The sequence below is a fragment of the Protopterus annectens genome, chromosome 6.part0 (genome assembly GCF_019279795.1).
Source record: "Protopterus annectens isolate FY-2018-M chromosome 6.part0, PAN1.0, whole genome shotgun sequence".
NCBI lineage: Eukaryota > Metazoa > Chordata > Ceratodontiformes > Protopteridae > Protopterus > Protopterus annectens.
In genome coordinates this window covers 1,761,698,840-1,761,717,391 of record NC_056737.1, presented here as the reverse complement: position 1 = coordinate 1,761,717,391, position 18,552 = coordinate 1,761,698,840, and positions in this window count along the sequence as shown.

Here is an 18,552-nt window from a genome sequence, read left to right as displayed (position 1 = left end):
TGGCAAAAGAAATTTTACCTAGGCAATGTGTGTGCACACAACATAATATATTACAGCAGTTTCACAGTTATTGATGTGTGTTTGTTGAAATGAAGCTGTAGTGAATGTGGGTGTTCTTGCTGGTGTTGCTATATACAAATAACTATACGGTATATGCATGTATTCCTATGCCATGCTATATATTTCAAAGGCTCCACATGGTCTGTTACAGAGATGTAGTACAACTCACCACCATCCACCTGTTTGCAAGTACACAGGTGTGACTCATGATTATATGTGTTTCACAGTAAATTGTGTTCTGCTGTTACATGTGGTATCATTTACACATGATGAGTGAAGATGGCCAGAATTGTGAACTTCAGTCATCCCAATAGTCCTAAGATTGCAACACATATGGTCAATGCATTTGCAAATGTCTGAAAGTGCATTATGTAATGCTGAGCCTTTCCTTGTGTCCCTTCCTCCAACATTTTACTTGTCATAGTGTAGAGTTACCAATTTGTTCTTACTGTCCTAACTTACAGTTTTGGACTGATTGGCTGGCCCCAAAACATGTTGGATAGATTAGATAGGAAAACAAGAAGGATGTTTCATGCTTACCAAATGATTTAAAAAATCAGTACATATCAAGATTATATATTCCCAATTCTGAAGGAGGGATGGGCTTCCTGAAAATTGATTATATGTATGCATCTGCAATAATGGGATTCCACACATATTTGCTGAACTCACAAGACCCAAACATAGTGAAAGTTTTGAAACATGAGGAGAATAAATCTGAGATAACTTCTCTGCTTAATCTAGCAAAAGCATATCAGCATCAAGCAGGAATGGAAATCAAACCAGAAGTAGATAAAAATCAGGCAGCAACCAAAGATGTCAAAAAACAAAAGGAAGAATATAAGGTGAAGGATCAGAAGAGATGACAAGAAATGTGGAAAGCAGAAATATAGCTGCAAGTATAGAAAACTTCTGGAAGAACCTTGTGTTGATCAGGAACAAACACATGAATGGTTAAGGAGAGGTGAATTTAAGCCAAGAAATGAAAGGTTAACAGTGGTGGCCCAAGATAGTGGGCTATGTACATGCTGGTTTACAAAGTCTATTGAACATGTGGGAGAAACAGATAATGTAAGTTTTGTAAAACCAGATTTGAAAGTCACATGCACAATGCTCATTGGAACATACGAATGGTGGAAGGACTGTTTACTGAAAGGCATAATAATGTGGCAAGATTGTTGCACTGGGGATTGTGCAAACATTATGGTACTGAAGTAGCTGAAAAACACTGGAAACATGATCCACAAAGCATCATAGAAAAGGATGAAGTTTATATCACATGGGATCACCCACTATCAACAGTTCAAAAGATAGCTGCTAGAAAACTGACTATAGTCATCCAAGAAAAGAAGATAAAAGTAGCGTTGAGCATTGAAATTGCCACACCCAGTGATTACATTGCCTTGCATACAAAGAGACTTAAAGTCATAAAATATCAAGATTTGCAGGCAGAAAAGAAAGCATTGTGGAAGAAAGACACCCAGACAGTTCCAGTAGTAGTAGGAGCAATGGCTCTTATAAATAAATCTACAGTCATGTTTAGATATGCTACCAATACATGTAAAACCATACAAATTGCAGAAGTAGTCATTGCTAGGTACATTGTGGGTGCTGTGAAGAGCACTTTTGGGTGACATCAGAGTGAAACAATAATAATTTCATGAACTTTAATCGTACTTTGACTTAGGAATAGGGTCCATTCCCATCATGGTATTAGAAACCCAAAAGATTTGGAGAAATTAAAACAGCTTTACTACCCATGATCTGTGTATGTAGGGTAATACAGGCATACACACTCACAAATATACATAGATATATGTGTTTATAAATATAGAGATATAAGATATATATATATATATATATATATATATATATATATATATATATATATATATATATATATTACTAAACATAATAGTTCGTGGGGCAACAGATTTGCAATCAGCTAAGTGTGTGAGCATGCCCACTGGCATTTTGGCTTCTTTGCACATTGCTTAGAATTTCGCAAATGGGAGGCACACTGCTGACACCTCAGACTTCCTGTTGCATAAACTGACTCCATCCCACACCTAGATGTACTCCTGGCCTGGACTCTGAGATGACTTCAAAAACTCCACTCTCGATCTACCTACATACCCAGTTCCTTGCTTAATCTACAGTTTCAATCACTATGTGTTGCATTTAATAGTCATCTTTCTCTTTCTGTCTTTCAAATGTCATATGCTTACTTTTCAATGTATTTAACAGCATCTGATCCTCCTGTGGCCCATTTCTTCTGCAGACATGCCCAATCTGTAACACATGTAACAGTAGACCCAATTTGAAGCCACCTGCATACAGACTGTAGAACAACTATGATGTGAAAGATACATCTTCAGGCAACTGAAATGAAAGTCGGCCTAGTACAGAGCCCTGTGGGACAACCTGACTGTAACCGTAAATATCACTTGTCCGATTGCTGTATGATACTTGCCATGTCCTATATGTAAGCCATGCAGCTATCCATCTTCTCTATAGTGCATCAATGCCTAGTTGTTCTGATGTAGTGATCAGTGTGTTGCATATGGGTCTGTCAGTTCCACATGAAACACATCACATCACAATCCATAATTCACAACTGTTATTATATTGTTATGCAACATCATGTTACAGGAAGTACTGGATGTGTTTTCTACATATGCATGCTAATATAGATTTTTATGTCCCAGCCTTTGCAGTTCTGCTAATAAGTTATCCATTAGTAATGATATGCTTTTTAAATAGGTCTTAGAACCATGGCTCAGATGCAAATGTGTAATTACTATGTGAAATAGAATCATACTGGTAAGGAACACACAGACACAGTCTTTAAAATGATATACATATTGCTAATTCACATGCATAACAATAATCAGATAAGTCAGGATTAGAACCATGGACACCATTACACAACTTACCTACCTTATTACTCTAAGGCACAGAAGCTGATGGATGAGAAAGGGATCATTCATCACATCATCACCTGCATAAATATGTACTGTGCTATTTTCAATTAAATTACACATGAACTGTACATTTAGATTGTGCATTACTGTACTGATGCTGTGTGGCATACTACCTGTGTGAAAGGTGAAGCATAACTTTAGTTTTATGGCAGTTACATGGGGGCAATGCTGTTTTGTGGAGTGGTGCAGTAATGCACATGTTCTGCCATGACACACAGTAGTCAATCAGTTAACCTCCTTTTCCAACATGTCCCTTGAATGATGTACCAGTAATCTGTTCAGTAGGAATACATGTACATTCCATGCATGAGGCCTACTTACTACAAATGGTGACATGTTAGTGGAATGGTTGTCAGCAGTTTCATGTGGATTCACTCTCTGTCCAAATATGCCAGTATAGTAGCCTGCATATTGTACCCAGTCCATAGCTACAATGACCTAACATAACAATCCACTATGATACTGTGTATGTTATGGACTTACCTTGTAAGTGCAGCAGTCGGCAAGACTGTATTTCAGGGATGACTCTGTGTGATGCAAGCAGTACACATTCAATACATAGACAGGTACAGGATGTGTGAGTTGGCTGGCATTATTGTTACTATCTGTATGTGAGGAGGAGTGAGGTGTTACTCCCTAGGTCTCAAGGTTGTCAATGAACGTGCTATGTGTTGTCTCTTCTGGGCATGCCTACGTGTGCCTACAAAGACATCAGCAGGGGGTTCTCCTCCCAGTTCTCCTCTGACTGTGGCCGTGGTGACCTAAACACTGCTGCAGGGCTGTGTATCCTTTCCCTTTGCTGATCCTACAGCAGCTGTTTCCACAGGATCAAACTGTGTAACATAAAACATACTGTGAAAATTTGTGTACATGTCTCTGGGGTATACCGCAAGGCTCCACCTGATATATCAAAGTACCAGAACCATGTCTTCAGAAGCCCAAACACATGCCATGTGATGTTCCTAGTTTGTGTGTGTGCCTCATTATGGCATTCTTCTGTGTGTGTGCGTGTGTGTGTGTGTGTGTGTGTGTGTGTGTGTGTGTGTGTGTGTGTGTGTGTGTGTGTGTGTGTGTGCATTTCTGATGGGTGTCATAATCCACGGTTCCAGGGAGTAGCCTGCATCCCTCAGTAAATGGCCCTGTAGGATGTTCCACCATCAAACATCTGGTGTAGCTGTGATTAGTACCAGTTATGGGAGTCATGATAACTGCCTGGGTTGCCAGCACACACACTCATGATAATACCCTGGGCATTGCACATGATTTCCCAGTCAACGGAGTGGTATCCTTGCAGTTAACATAGATTCTACCCTGTTCTCCAGGTGGTGCCTTGATGTGTACATGATTGCAATCTATGGCAACCAGTACTTCAGGGTAGTGTGCTACATGGTAGAAGTGTTGCAGAGTGGTGGCCCTGACCTCATGGTCAAGGGGAAAATATATGTGCTCCTTGGCATGTGGGAGCATAGCATCCAGAAATTGGTAGAGTATCCTGGATGCAGATGCCTGTGAGATCCCCATTATGTCCCTACTTGGTCTTTGAAAAGTACCTGTAGCTAGTATCCTAAGGGCTACACATACCTTAGTTTCCACTGGGATGGGTTCCCCTCTGTTAGCCCTGGCTCTGAGTTGAGGGCAGCAGAGCTCAGTGAGCTGTTGTAGTATGTCTCGATCAACCCTGTAGTTCTTTACAATCTCGAGCTCATGTAACTCCTGGTAGGTTACTCTGGGCCTGAACACTCTTCTCCTCCTCGGCCTAGGTCTAGGGTCATCAGCACCAGCAGCATTGACTTCAATGTCTAGCACATGTAGATGTAAAATAGCTGTAGCAGCCCATAGCATTATTCATTTTAAAATTCCCAAGTCTATACTCCACTGATTCAGAGTACTGAGGGAAAACCAGAATGCAGGGTGTATGCATACTTTATACAGTTGTGGTGTAGGTCCGCCATGTTGGTTTGGCTAATTTGGATGCATGTCAGCTGCTGATTATAACTGACATGATTTAAAGGCCCTAGTTATTTGTGGACCGTGGCTCTGTGCACTGCATAGCTTAGTATACAAAAATAAATATTCTCAGTTGAATATTTCCAGTTTTAATTGATAGCTTCCTACGTCACCACTGTGCCTTGGGGGGGAGTCAATCACGTGAGCATGCTTAGCTATAAGGCAGACTGCACAAACACGTGCAACTAGCACAAAATTTGCTAAAAGTAAATATAGCAAATCCCCCTGATGTTATCCAAATTTACTGGGAATGTGAACACCATGTAGGAGCCTACACGAAAGGGATCTGCGGGCATGGTTGCTCATTTTAGCAATTCAACAATTCACCTCATTTGCATACATATTCATGCTGAAGCCTGGAAACTACATGAATCATACCCATGTGTGCCAGGCAACAACACAAATGCACCCTTATACAGACCCAGTGCAAGGTCCTACAGTACATTTCTGTGACATACATTTATCTATTGTTTTTTATCAAGCTTTTTTTGTTATTATTTATTTATTTTTTTTTTTTGCATTTAGTGCATGTGCGTACCGTGGAGCATAGTGCAAACAAGTGGAAATTTATAAAAAAATATTATTGATTATACATTTCCCTGTGCATTTTACTACATCCACAATGTATTTCTCCCCAATACTCCTTGTGATATACCCATTTCAGGGGAGTCATGCCCATATTTGTGGATGTTTTCATCCCCTACTGTCTTTGTAGACTCCTGTATGTGAAAAATTTCCACATACACTATGAATACAGACACGGAGTCTACATAGATGACTTTCTGGCTATTGGATTACTTCCAGTGCCTAATTTGCATATAATTCACCTTTTTTATGCAGGAATTTTCATTACACGGATCTTTCCTTGTTTGCATGTAGCTAAGTGAAGATTACTGAATCTCAAATTGTTTTCACTCGTGTATGCATCATGCCACAATGCATTCACGAAAAAAAAACATTGTGTAGGGTTTATTGAATTCCCCTCCCCCTTAGTCTTTCAGAGAAATGGGTAGAATGAGTTTGTCACTGGTAAGTGTTTTATTAAGAATCCATTTTGATGATGTTTTTGGAAAGAGTTTATTGGTGCTTAAGAATTTTATTGCTTGCTGAAAGTGTTTAGGCTGCTTTAAGTCAGGAGTTTGTTTTTTATATGATGAATCTTTGTATTATTGGCTGTGAGTATTGTTTTATGTTTAAGTTCATGTATTGCTGAATATTAACTGGGTTGTTTTGATCATTTGTTTCTGGTAGTACAAGCTTTGCCTCTGCCCTTTAGATGCATTCATTAGTAAACTAAGGGAATGATGTTCCTTTAATTCTCATTCGTATGAGGAAAAAGTCCATCCTAGTTTGGTATAATTAAATTATGAAACAGAGTGAGCAGAACTAGAGTCAGTAAAGTTTTAGACAGGAGTCCAGTCTAATCTTTCAAGATCAATAGTTAGAGTTGTTTTAGAAGTCCATGGGAAATTGATGTTACATTTAATCTTAGGTGATATTTTAATACATTTAATTGAGCATAAAGCAGTTATGGGGCAATGGTCAATGATAGTGTTAAGACACACAAGGATAGATTTTATCTTTTTAGGAAAATTAGCTCAGTGGTTGGATATATATTTGTTTTCTAGTTTGGCCTTTATTATATGACTTAAATTTTTTAACTCATTCACTCCAACAGAGCATAGGATGTTTGCACTGTGATTATCAATGGGCAGAGCCTATGCCTTTTGACAGAATCAAATTATGACCTCACATTTCAAACAAATGTTCATATATCTGGAACCATATGGGTTACTAAAGAAGTGTAAATGGCAAACCTTTCAGCAGTAACTATTTTTATAGTGGTAGCACTCTGTAGGTTCTAGGTCTTAAAGTGAATTTTATAAGTCACAGTAAACATTGTGACTATTATATTTGTAATATTTTGTAAACAACTTACAGTATCTCAGCAACCACTCAAGTTGCACACATATCGTTAGCAGCATTTTATTCATCTAACTGTGAGCTTTCACGTAAGGCAAAGGAGTTCTGTGTATGTTACTTGGTTATTAAGATATTTAGAAAAATGTGAAGATTATATCTTTATAAAATAATATCCTAAAAACAACAGTTAATATCTTCTTACCTACACCAGACAGAGTTCAAATATTAATGCAGTTGAGCTTGCCATTGTGCAAGCTTTAAGATGAAATCTTTTAAAACATTCTACTTGGAATGGGTTTGGAATTATTGATGCAAATATGAGCAAGCAATATTTGATGCCTAGAGGCATCTGTAGGAATTAAATGCAGATGCACTTAAAGGAGTCACTTGGATGTTATCAGTTAAGGACAACAGTTTATGGAGCTGTAGTTTCTTATTACTATTCCAGTCTTAAGTTAGTGTCATCAATGATTATGGCCTTATGTTTTTATTTAAAGTAAATTTACAATTTACTGTGTTCTTAGAGCAGAGTAATGTGGAAAAAAAAATATATATATATATAAATGACTACCCTCTCAGTATATCAACCTAATATTATTTAGAATAGAAGATGGTTATGATCAGTGTCAGATATGATATTGGTTTTAGCTAATAGCATGGGGATAGTTTTTCATCTTTCAGAGTTAATGCATGTACATCACCTCCACTTCTATCCCAAAAGTGATTATTTGTAAATGAAAGGAGCTGTATAGCTAGCTATTTCAGTGGAATCCAGAAATTAGCTTTAAAACAAAACTCTCATTTTTGTTTATATTGAGAATTCCTTAGCTCGAATTTTGACCATTTTATTATTAACTCTAACAGTATGCCTGTAAAAAGGTCATAGAAGCTTGTGGAAGTTTTTGATTGGACATTTCAGAGAGGTTGCACTAGGATTTATATGCATGCCACCATTTACTAGTTATAACAGAAAAGAAAGTTACTATATAAATTTAAAGTAATCAGATGTCTTTTGCAGATGAGAAACTTTATACAGACATTTGGGTAAAATTAAAGATACATGTCTGGCAAAAAGTTGAGTTACTGTGATCATGGTGTAAACAAAAGCAAGCTGTATATGAGTATAGATTCAAAAGGGATGGTCCCAATATAATACATATTTTAGTGTTTGAAACTAAAGAATAGCATGCTCAGGTTGCATGTGTTGAAAGGGACACTGTAGTTAGAGTACTAGCAAGATTTAAATGAGAAACATTATACATTTAGGTTTCTCTGAAATGACAAGATGTTGCCAAAAAAGTACTATGCAGAATATAAATGCTCAAAATACCAAAACGACAAAATCTACAACTGTACATTTTTGCAGGGTCAAAAGCCTTCCTACAACCCAGATGAAGGGGGCCTACATCAACAAACTTCTACATGCCAATTCCATGGTCATCTGGACAAGAAAAAGGGAGAACTCTCCCAAAAACAATAATGTCAGCAATAATTTCCTACGAAAAACTGCAGTCTGCTTTCTGGTGCTTGATGTCTTGTGATTCAGGCAAATGATATTTCTGGAATTTGGTCTTGGCCACTTTCAAACCTGTCATAAATTCATGTGAAGAAGTATGGGGAACAACTGAAAGAAAGTATGTTTTTAAGAAACTAGCAATAAAGTATGCCATCATATACATGTCAAGATTAGTTATATAATCAAAAAATGTGACATAGCAAATTGGATGCATTATTGTTTAATAGGTTCATAGGTGTGTACTAGGCTAATAGCCCTGGGACCTTTACAAGCCTAGCCAAAGGATTACCCTGGCATCATGCCACCCAACCTTATTTCCCAGTGCTCCTATTGAGTAGAGCCAATGGAGTTATCCCCGGGGAGAATTTTATATTTCCTATCCACTCATCAAGATTTTTCTTGAAGAGGGTCAGCGAGGTGCTTGGCTGACATGTAGGGGAAGTCTATTCCATAGCATGGGCAGTCTCTGGGTTATGAACCTGTCCCTCCAGTATGTTCTGTTGATTGTGGTAATGAGGTTGAGGTCTCTGGAGTGATGGTGTGGAGGGATTGGGATTTCTTTAGATGTAGCATTTCTAACAGAGGTGGGTCAGACATTGCTTTGTATGTCAAGCAGAGATCCTCTCTAAGCAGGCAATATGAGACAGAGAATAGTTGGAGTTCTTTGAGTCTGTCCATATAGGACAAGTGTTTAAAGTCTAAGATCCTCTTTGTGAGGTACTTTTGTGGCCTCTCCATCTGTTGCACGTGTCTAGTGAGGTACATGCTAAATGGGGCATTGTACCCTATGATTGGCCTAATGAGGGAATAGTAGAGGGAGATGATGACCTCTTTCTTCCTAGATGCAAAACCCTTAGTAATGAGATGTGCCACATAGAAGGACTTTCTGACCACATTGGCAATGTGGTGATCAAAAGAGAGGTTGCTGTCAACCTGTGTTCCCAGATCTCTTATAATGCCTTCTGTGATCAGTGGACTACCATTGATGTAGTAATTCATGGGAACTGGGTTTTTCCCAAAGGGGATGACAACACATTTTTTGGCATTGAGCTTAAGGCCTTGGTTCTGACACCAGTCATTGTTCTCAGTGAGGCCATTCTGTAGGATGTCAGCATCACTTGGGGAGTTAATAATAGCTCCCACCTTGCAATCATCTGTGAACTTTGTCAGCCAGAGTCCCTTCGTGTTGGCCAGGACATAAGAGAAGTAGATACCAAACAGGAAAGGATCCAGGAACAAATGCTGTGGGACTCCACTCATGACTAGTCAGCAGTCTGACTTGGAGTCAGCTACTTTCACAATGTGGATTCTATCTGTGAGCCAGTTTGCAACCCACCTAGTGATATAGGGGTTGATGCCTAGCTTAGTGATTTTTTCTATGATTCCTGAGTGGGGAATGGTATGAAAGGCCTTGGCCAGATTAAGGTAGGCTGTATGAACTACCTTGCTTTCATCCACAGCTCTGGTGACTGACTCAAAGAAGTCAACCAAGTTGAGCAGGCATGATCTACCCTTCACAAAAGCAAACTGTGTGGGATCCAGAGTTTGGATATTCCCTATATCCTTGTTTATTAGGTCCATGATGATGTTTTCCATAGCTTTACATATCAGACTCATGAGGCTAATGGGGTGATAGTTCAAAGGGTCTGTAGTCACTCCTCTTTTGTGGAGAGGGATGAATGTAGCAGTGTGCCATTCAGTAGGGACAAAGCCTGAGATGAGGCAGTGATTGAACAGAGCACATAGGTGAGGTGCCAGTTCACTCTGTAGTTCATGTAGAAGGCAGCCAGGGATATTGTCAGGTCCCATAGAAGCTGTATTCTTGGCGCTGGACAGTGCTGTTTTAACCTGTGCAGCAGTAATACTGGGTGTCTGGCAATCTATTGGTATTGTGATTGGTCCTTTGGGGGGAGGGGTAAAGTTGGCACTGAATCTGTCAGTCAGTATATTGGCAATATCTGTTGGCTCAGTGTAGGAGGTATCATTGTGTAGTAGCTCAGAGCAAATCTGGGTATTGCCATGGAGAGTCTTTAAATAACTATAGAAGGCCTTAAGGTTGTATTTACTATCTGCTGCAGTTCTGTTTTCATAACTAGCTTTAGAGGATTTGATGAGGGATCTCAACTTTTTGTTGAGGCTGATAAGGGAGTTTTTCATGTCTTCGGACTTCACCTTATTCTGCATCAGTTTCCTCCTTCTGTTGTAGAGTGTTGTGTATGGCAGGGGACCACCAGATTGGCTTCCTTTTTTGGGGGGAGAGAGTCTTGGTTCTATTGAGTATGGCAAGATCCATGCATTTGTGTATGTGTTTGTACAGTGCATTGCTGTATGATGCAGTGGTCATGCAACTATTCTCCATTTGCATGGGTGCCATGATGTTAGCCAACTCTGTTTTTTAAGAGCCCAAAGTTAGCTTTGGAGAAGTTTTTCATGGTGGTTACCTTTGTGGTGGATGGGATGGGAGGGATGTGGATTTCCAAGATGATTAGTTTGTGGTCGGATCTAACCAGGGAGGAGTTGACTATTGGTGTAGAGCAATAGATGCCCATGTTAGTAATGACTAGGTCCAAAATGCTACTACCTCTAGTGGGGGTAAGAACAAGCTGGTCCAGGGCATTGGAATTAATGAAGTCCATTTAACGTTGGGCAAGTGTATTGGTATATGAGTAGTTTTCTGAGTTAATGGAGGGATAGTTGAAGTTGCCCAGTATGAGGGTGTTAGATTGGACTGTAATATTCTCCAGGGTGCTTAGGAATGTGCAGTGTGAGTCTTGGGACATGGTTGAGGACCTATAGCAGGCTACAACCAGAATCACTGTCTTACCCAATGTTAGCTGCACCTGAAGTATCTCTGATGCATTATGTAGGCTACCAGTCTGGAGGTGTGCACATAATTTATGAATATAGAAACACCACTGCCTTTGGAGCTTCGGTCCAAGTTCTGGGGCTGAAAGGTGTGGAATGAGTTATAGCCTGGTAGTGCAGGGGTGCTTTCTGCTGCCTTGAACCATGTCTCTGTTACAGCACAGATGTCAATGTTCTCCATTTTATGGAGTGCTTCGAGCGAGTGCATTTTGAGATTTAGACTTCTAGCATTGAGTAGCATGACCCTCAGATTGAATTTGTTTGTAGCTGTTATGGTGGTAATTTGGTCTTTGGGACACCACCTAAAAAAGGTACTATAAGGGTGGCAAGAGCGTTGGCCAGTATCCGGAAGCCCAGGGGTGACAGATGCAGGCCATCTTTGGCAAAGCATCGAGATCTGTCAATCATGTCATCCCAGGCAGACAGATACTGGATCTTCTTAGAATGACATCAGAAAATTAGCCAATTTTTGAAATCAATTATTTTCTGCTTGTACTGCGGTATCATTCTAGGTGATTTTAGGATGCTGCTCAGGGCTAGGGTCATACCTGCCTGGGCTACATAATCTGAGAGCTCCTCCATGTCTCTTTTCATGTAGTCCAGGGAGGTATGTCTCAGGTCATTCACATCCACATATACAATGACAGAGTCATATTTGTACCTATTATTGAGGGACATGAGTGCGTGCATTATGTGGTGGGTTCTGGCACCTGACAGGCAACTGACTGTTACTTTCTCCTTATTCAACCTAGTGAGTGGGACATCAGTGTGCCTCACTATCAAGTCACCTATGACTAGTGTGTTGAGCATGCTGTTTTGCCTTAGGGGCTTTGGTTGAGTGGCACACTGTTTAAGAGAGTTATGTGTCTTATGATTAGTGTTGTGTTGTGGTGGTTGAGTGCATTTCTGCCTTGGAGGTCTCTGCTGTTTGGATAGAATTTTATTGAGACCCTCCATGAAGGTGGGTGTGTGGTTTGTGTTTTTATGTGAAGGAAGTGCTGGTGTGTGTTCTGGAGGTCTATGTGTTCCATGTGCTGTGGTGCAAGTGTTGACCTTCTCCTGATGACCAGCTGTTCCAGTCTTGGCTGGAGAGTGCGTGGCTTCCAGTTTGGATATATAAGTGCATCTCTCGCAAGTCTGAGTGTTGTAAGTTAAGAGGAGAGAGTTGTCGGTGTACATGAGGCAGTTGCTACATTGGCTCAGGATGCCCAAGTTCAACAGGATAATAGGAGAAAGCACACTGACCTTTAGACATGCCTGGAGGGGTGGGCATTAATAATAAGTACTGGAACTGTTTCCTTGTAGAACATTTAGTGCTGGTATCCCTTTTATGTGCTACAATAATTGCTACAAGAAGTCTGGTAAAGTGCTCGACTAATAAGCTAGTAAAAGTGCAGAAGAGGAGCGAACTAGCATATCTACGGGAAAAATTGAAGAGCAGACTTTGGCACCACTCAAGCTTACAAACAGTCCTGGATACAGCAAGTCTATATCTGGACTAGACTAGTTACAGGAAAGGTGTGAAACAAGTGCAAATGCAGGCTTTTAAATCAGAAGGTCGAAAGAGATGGAAAAAACTGCCCAAACGGACAATAAACTACAATCTCTGGGCTAGAAACCACTCCTCTTGTGGTAGATAGGCTACCTAGTACTTACCACTCCCACTGATAAGCTAGAAGCCTTCCCTCCAGCACAGAAAAGCTTGGGGATTTTAGAAGCTTACTGTCAGTTCTGGATACAGCAAATCTGTATCAGGACTAGACTAGTTACAGGAAAGGTGGGAAACAAACACAAATGCAGGCTTTTAAACCAGAAATTTGAAAGAGATGGGAAAAACTGCACAAACTGCCAATAATCTACAATTTCTGGGCCAGAGACCACTCCTCTTGTAGTAGACAGGCTACCTAGTGCTTACCACTCCCACTGATAAGCTAGAAGGCTTCCCTCCAACACAGAAAGGCTTGGGGGCTCTGAAGCTTATAAACAGTCTTGGATACAGCAAATCTGTATCTGGACTAGACTAGTTACAGGAGAATTAGGAAATAAGCTCAAACATGGGCTTTTAATCCAGAGAAGTTGAATGAGATGGAAAAACTGTCCAAACGGCCAAAAACGACACTTTCTGGGCCAGAAACCACTCCTCTTGTGGTAGACAGTCCACTTAGTGTTTACTACTCCCATTGATAAGCTAGAAGGCTTCCCTCTAACAAAGAAATGCTTTGGGGACTCAGAAGCTTACGAACAGTCCTGGATACAGCAAATCTGTGCCTGGACTAGACTAGTTACAGGAAAGGCAGGAAACAAGCTTAGAATTGTTTTTACAAAAAAACAGCTAAAACAGCACTAACAACAATTCAAGTGCAGTCCAGTGCAAGCTAGCACACTTGAGTGTGTAGCAATATTAGAGCCAATACAGTTTAATAAATGCAATTTATTCAAACACTGTATTCTGAAGTGAATTCAATTATTGTTTTATTCAACTCAGAACAGTTAAAAAAGTGCCAAAAATATACTTATCAGCTGAGAAGCACACTCAGTCAGAACACAAGGAGATTCTAGCAATTTTTTTTTTTTAGTAAAATGGAAAGGGAGAAAGCAGGAATAGAAGATAATTCAAGGTTAAGAACCTAAGTGGGTCAGCCTTCTCAAATGTTCTCTCTGTATTAGATAGAATGAGCTAATAACACTAGACTGGGAGGTGTATCCCAGATCAAATTTACAGTATGGGTGGACAACTGCAAAGCCTCCAAGTATAAGAACAAGACAGCAATAGAAAGGGTGGGTGGGAAACTAATACAGCTACTAGCTCTAGCTACTAAATGAAAGTTTTAAACAGATACAGGAGCAAGGAGACTCTAGAAAATGCTTTTAACTGTGAACAAACCAGTTATATACCACATAAAGGAGTAACAACAATGGGACAATTACTTTGAGAGTTATAGATGATATAGTAACAAAGGCAAGAGGGGTGGAACAAGTAATTGAAGATAAGGAACACATTTATAATGATGAATGGCTGAAAAACCAAACAGCATTATATAAACCACAAAAGGTCAAAACTCAAAATTCTGAAAAACATGGCACACATTCTGTTCAAAGAGCAAGTCCTGCTGCACCCCTAAACCCTCTGCAAAGTATAAATACCAATTAAAATAACAATATAGTAGGGAAAGTGAGAAACAAGGGCAAGACTGTGTGATAAATGGATAAGAAAAGGGAATCTTATTAATTTGCTGATTTCAGCCTTTGGTCATTGATATAAAAATGTTTGATATTGTGATAATGTGAGGTATTGCCAGCTATGCCAAGAGAAGTAGGGCAGTGGATGTGTAACATATGGCAGCATAGCTGGCTGGAGTTTTTCAAAGAATTATATGTCATTGTATTTCAAACTTATTTGTACAGATGCTTGTGTTGAAAATGTATTTGTAAAGCTGGTTGTGTCAAAAATGTACAAACAGTTGTTCCTGCTGGACAGAAAAGCAATGCACCTGTATGTCAGACTGTATTGTAAGTGTTGAAATGAATATATTGCAACAGGGGATACTGGAAGAGAATAGGTTGATCTCAGCTAACTTTGAAAAACAGTCTGAAATTAAATTACCTGCTTTAGGCCATAAAGACTCTATCTTAAAGTTTTGATTGCAGCCAGAGACAAAATGTCTGTGAAAACCAGGACTAAGAATCGTACTGAATTGTCCTTAGGGGTGAGCTAATTGTTACCGTGGAAGGGTGGAAGTTTTGAAATAGTTTTATAGCTTCCAGATGCTATAACACATCTCAGCAAAGTTTAATTTGTGTGTATGATAACGTATATGTGCTAGATTCTGGTTCATTTTCCAGTAAAGTGGGTAGTGTGGGTACCAAAGTCAGAGTACCAGATGTATGTGATGTCATTCTGTAATCCCGCACCAATACGATATTTTAATACTAGATAAGACAGAAGTCTCAGGCAGTCTGTTTTTGGAACAGACAAGACAACGCATCCACTTCATCTTTCCTTGCTTTATTAAGTAAGTAGGAAACAGAAATTCTTTAGATCAGTCAGGAAAATATACTGAGATTAGTTAAGTAATGGTTTTCTGTATCTGTGTAAATCTATCCATCTGTGTTTTTTTAAATATTTCCTATGACTGAAACTCTGGTGTTTATTATAAATAGATATTTATTATTTTCATGTTCTTTTAACATTTATTATTAAATATGTTTAAACTTTTCATTGCGGCTGGTCTATTAAATAATATTTTAACATTTCAGAATATTTATATGTATTTGGTGATACTGTGGCCACTCATGAAAGCCTTGCTTCATTAGTCAAACACTACAATTTGTATTAGTAATAATTTTACTCAGTATAATTGGGCACCCTTGTAAGAGCCTTAGAGTAGCTGGCTTTCAAGTATTCTGGTGGCAGTATATATCCTAAAGTCTGAGCAGAGAGGGCAGAGCTGGTAAAACTATGTGAGTCTTTCCCAGGTGTGTGTGTGTGTGTGTGTGTGTGTGTGTGTGTGTGTGTGTGTGTGTGTGTGTGTGTGTGTGTGTGTGTGTGTATGTGTGTGTGTGTGTGTGCATGTGCGTGTGCGTGTGCGTGTGCATGTGCGTGTGCGTGTGTATGTGTGTGTGTGTGTGTGTGTGTGTATGTGTGTGTGTGTGAAAATCAAATCTCAAACAGTATGTGGGTCAGTTACTTGGACCAGGGGCATAGAGCACTGATATCAAAGAGAAGGTGGTAGAGGACTTGGAATGGAACACTAGGCTGAGGACTCAACTCTACCACTGTGTCAGTGGGGAGTCTTATTTGGGGGCCTGAAGAGAGTGAGAGTACTGAGGGTGCTCCCTGTGTGCTCTTAAGGGAAATTGTGCTTGCTGCAGAGAGCTGCATTTGGAAATACTGTGTGTATCTATTTTTGATCCAAGTGAACGTCCCTCCCCAATGTATGTGGTGAGGATTGAGACTTCTTTATCACTGGACCAAAGGAGGTACATCACAAATATTATAAATGGATCCCATATATACATGAACGTGAAATTAATGTATCATATACAAAAAATACTAAATTAAGGAGATCTAGTATGTGCAATAGAAGTTATGTTAAAATAGTAGAACTAAAAAAGCAATATAACAAGATATAATAAATTCAACAATAGATTTAGCAGAATGTAGCAGAGTAAAATGAATGAATAAAGTTAATGTTCATTAAGCAGTATAGTGAGATAAAAAAATGAAATCAGGGTGAGGAGGCCTAAATAAAACAATTTTATAGGGAAGTAAGGGTAAAGCAAAATAAAGAAGACATAGTAGATTATGCAAAGGATGACATGAATGAGAAGAATAAATGAGTACAATGCCTATATATATATATATATATATATATATATATATATATATATATATATATAAATGCATCATTAAATCTGCATCAGTGAAAAAGTTAGGATATATGACATGAATGCAAAGGGAGAGATTATTGTAGATTGAGCAGTAAAAATAATGGCAGTCAGTGTTTCTGTAAGGGGTAGCACCATGCCTCTCTACTCTTTAGTGCAAGAACTCTAAACAAACCTGAAAATAATGGTGGATGATAGGGACAGATTTTAAATACTGCTCTTATAAACTCCAAGAGTTGCAAGAATAATAGGGTTTGTATTAGCATGCATTTTCTGAAGGAATTGAAGTCTAAAACTGAAATGCATGTCATTATTTAAAAACGTTAATCCTCAGTGTTTTGCCAAAAAAAAACATTTTTTTTAGGAATAAACCAAAAATATTGGGCAAATATCTGTACAGTTGATAGGTATGGGTGGCACATGAAAGGAAAGTGCAAAGAATCTAACAAGATCAAAGCAAAGTAGAAACAGCAAGACTGTGTGATAAAATGATAAGAATTTGGAAATAATTGGACCACAGGTGTGAGGAAAATAAGTAGGTAAAGGTTTATATTGGAATAAATGTATGGTAATACAGTGCAGTGCAGGACCAACAGGTAGGCTGAGTAGCAGAAGCAATGGGACTTTAAATAAATAAGCATCTGGAGAAAATAGAGTAAGATCAAGTTACAATAGACTACAGAGAGATTAACAATAAGGTTACAATCTAGTTATAGACTTAAGGTGAGGTAAAGTAGCCCCAGTTACAAAGTGTTAGGGAAAGTTAAGCAATAACGATGAGGATTTTATAAAGAAGGGGACTGGCCAAAGTAAGAAATTGGAATGGGAGCGGGGAGCTGCGGGGCTGGGGATTGAAGCCAAGGAAAAGTGACAAGGGCCACAAATCAGAACCAAATGCTGGCCAGTCAGTGTGCACATGCACACAGCACAGACATGGCAAATATAAAAATGAAGCAAAAGGAAGGAAAAAAGAAAGGCAGTAAGGTAACTATAAAGTAAAAATATTAGTATAGCATTATTATTGAGAAATTATTTGATTTAATAGGATATGCTCACAATGACCGTAAATCATGCACAAGAATTAAACAAACACACAAGGTCATGAAGACTGTAAGTATTAAACAGGAAATGGCAGTTGTGCACCATAATTATATAGAAAAAAATAGTATGTAATAATACAAAACTGCCTAATAAGGACATGCTGTGAAGTACTATTTCAAGTGAAAAAATGTACACTAGAATTTTTCTGAGTAGTGAGGAGGCAAGCGTTTTGTGTGACTGGCATTATGGGTATTAGAATTTGTGGGTTTGTGTGGTATGCAGTACTGGAGTAAAAATAGCTAGTAAATACTAAAAAGCCTGGCTATTGTGGCAATGACCCTGTTGCATGCATTTACCAGTCTCTGCTGTTAAATCTATGGAGAAGTTTGTGGTCCATCTTTGTTAAAGATTGTACTCAGTAGAGTACCTCATCTCATAAGTAGCACAATATAAAAAGCCACTGTTGGTTCATGGTTATTCAGCCAAGAATCTGTGATCCATGGTGCTCAATGCTGTAACTTACTCTTTATAGATAATTCATTACCCAGATAACATAAGGGTTGCCAGAGCAAGAAAACTAGGTGTGTGTGTGTGTGTGTGTGTGTGTGTGTGTGTGTGTGTGTGTGTGTGTGTGTGTGTGTGTGTGTGTGTGTGTGTGTGTCTTTTTCATTACAGGCTCTAAGTTTTCTTTCCTTTTTTTTTTGAGTAAAATTTAATTTGAATAGAAAGATCCCATAAATGTTTAGCAAATATTGCCCATTTAAATGT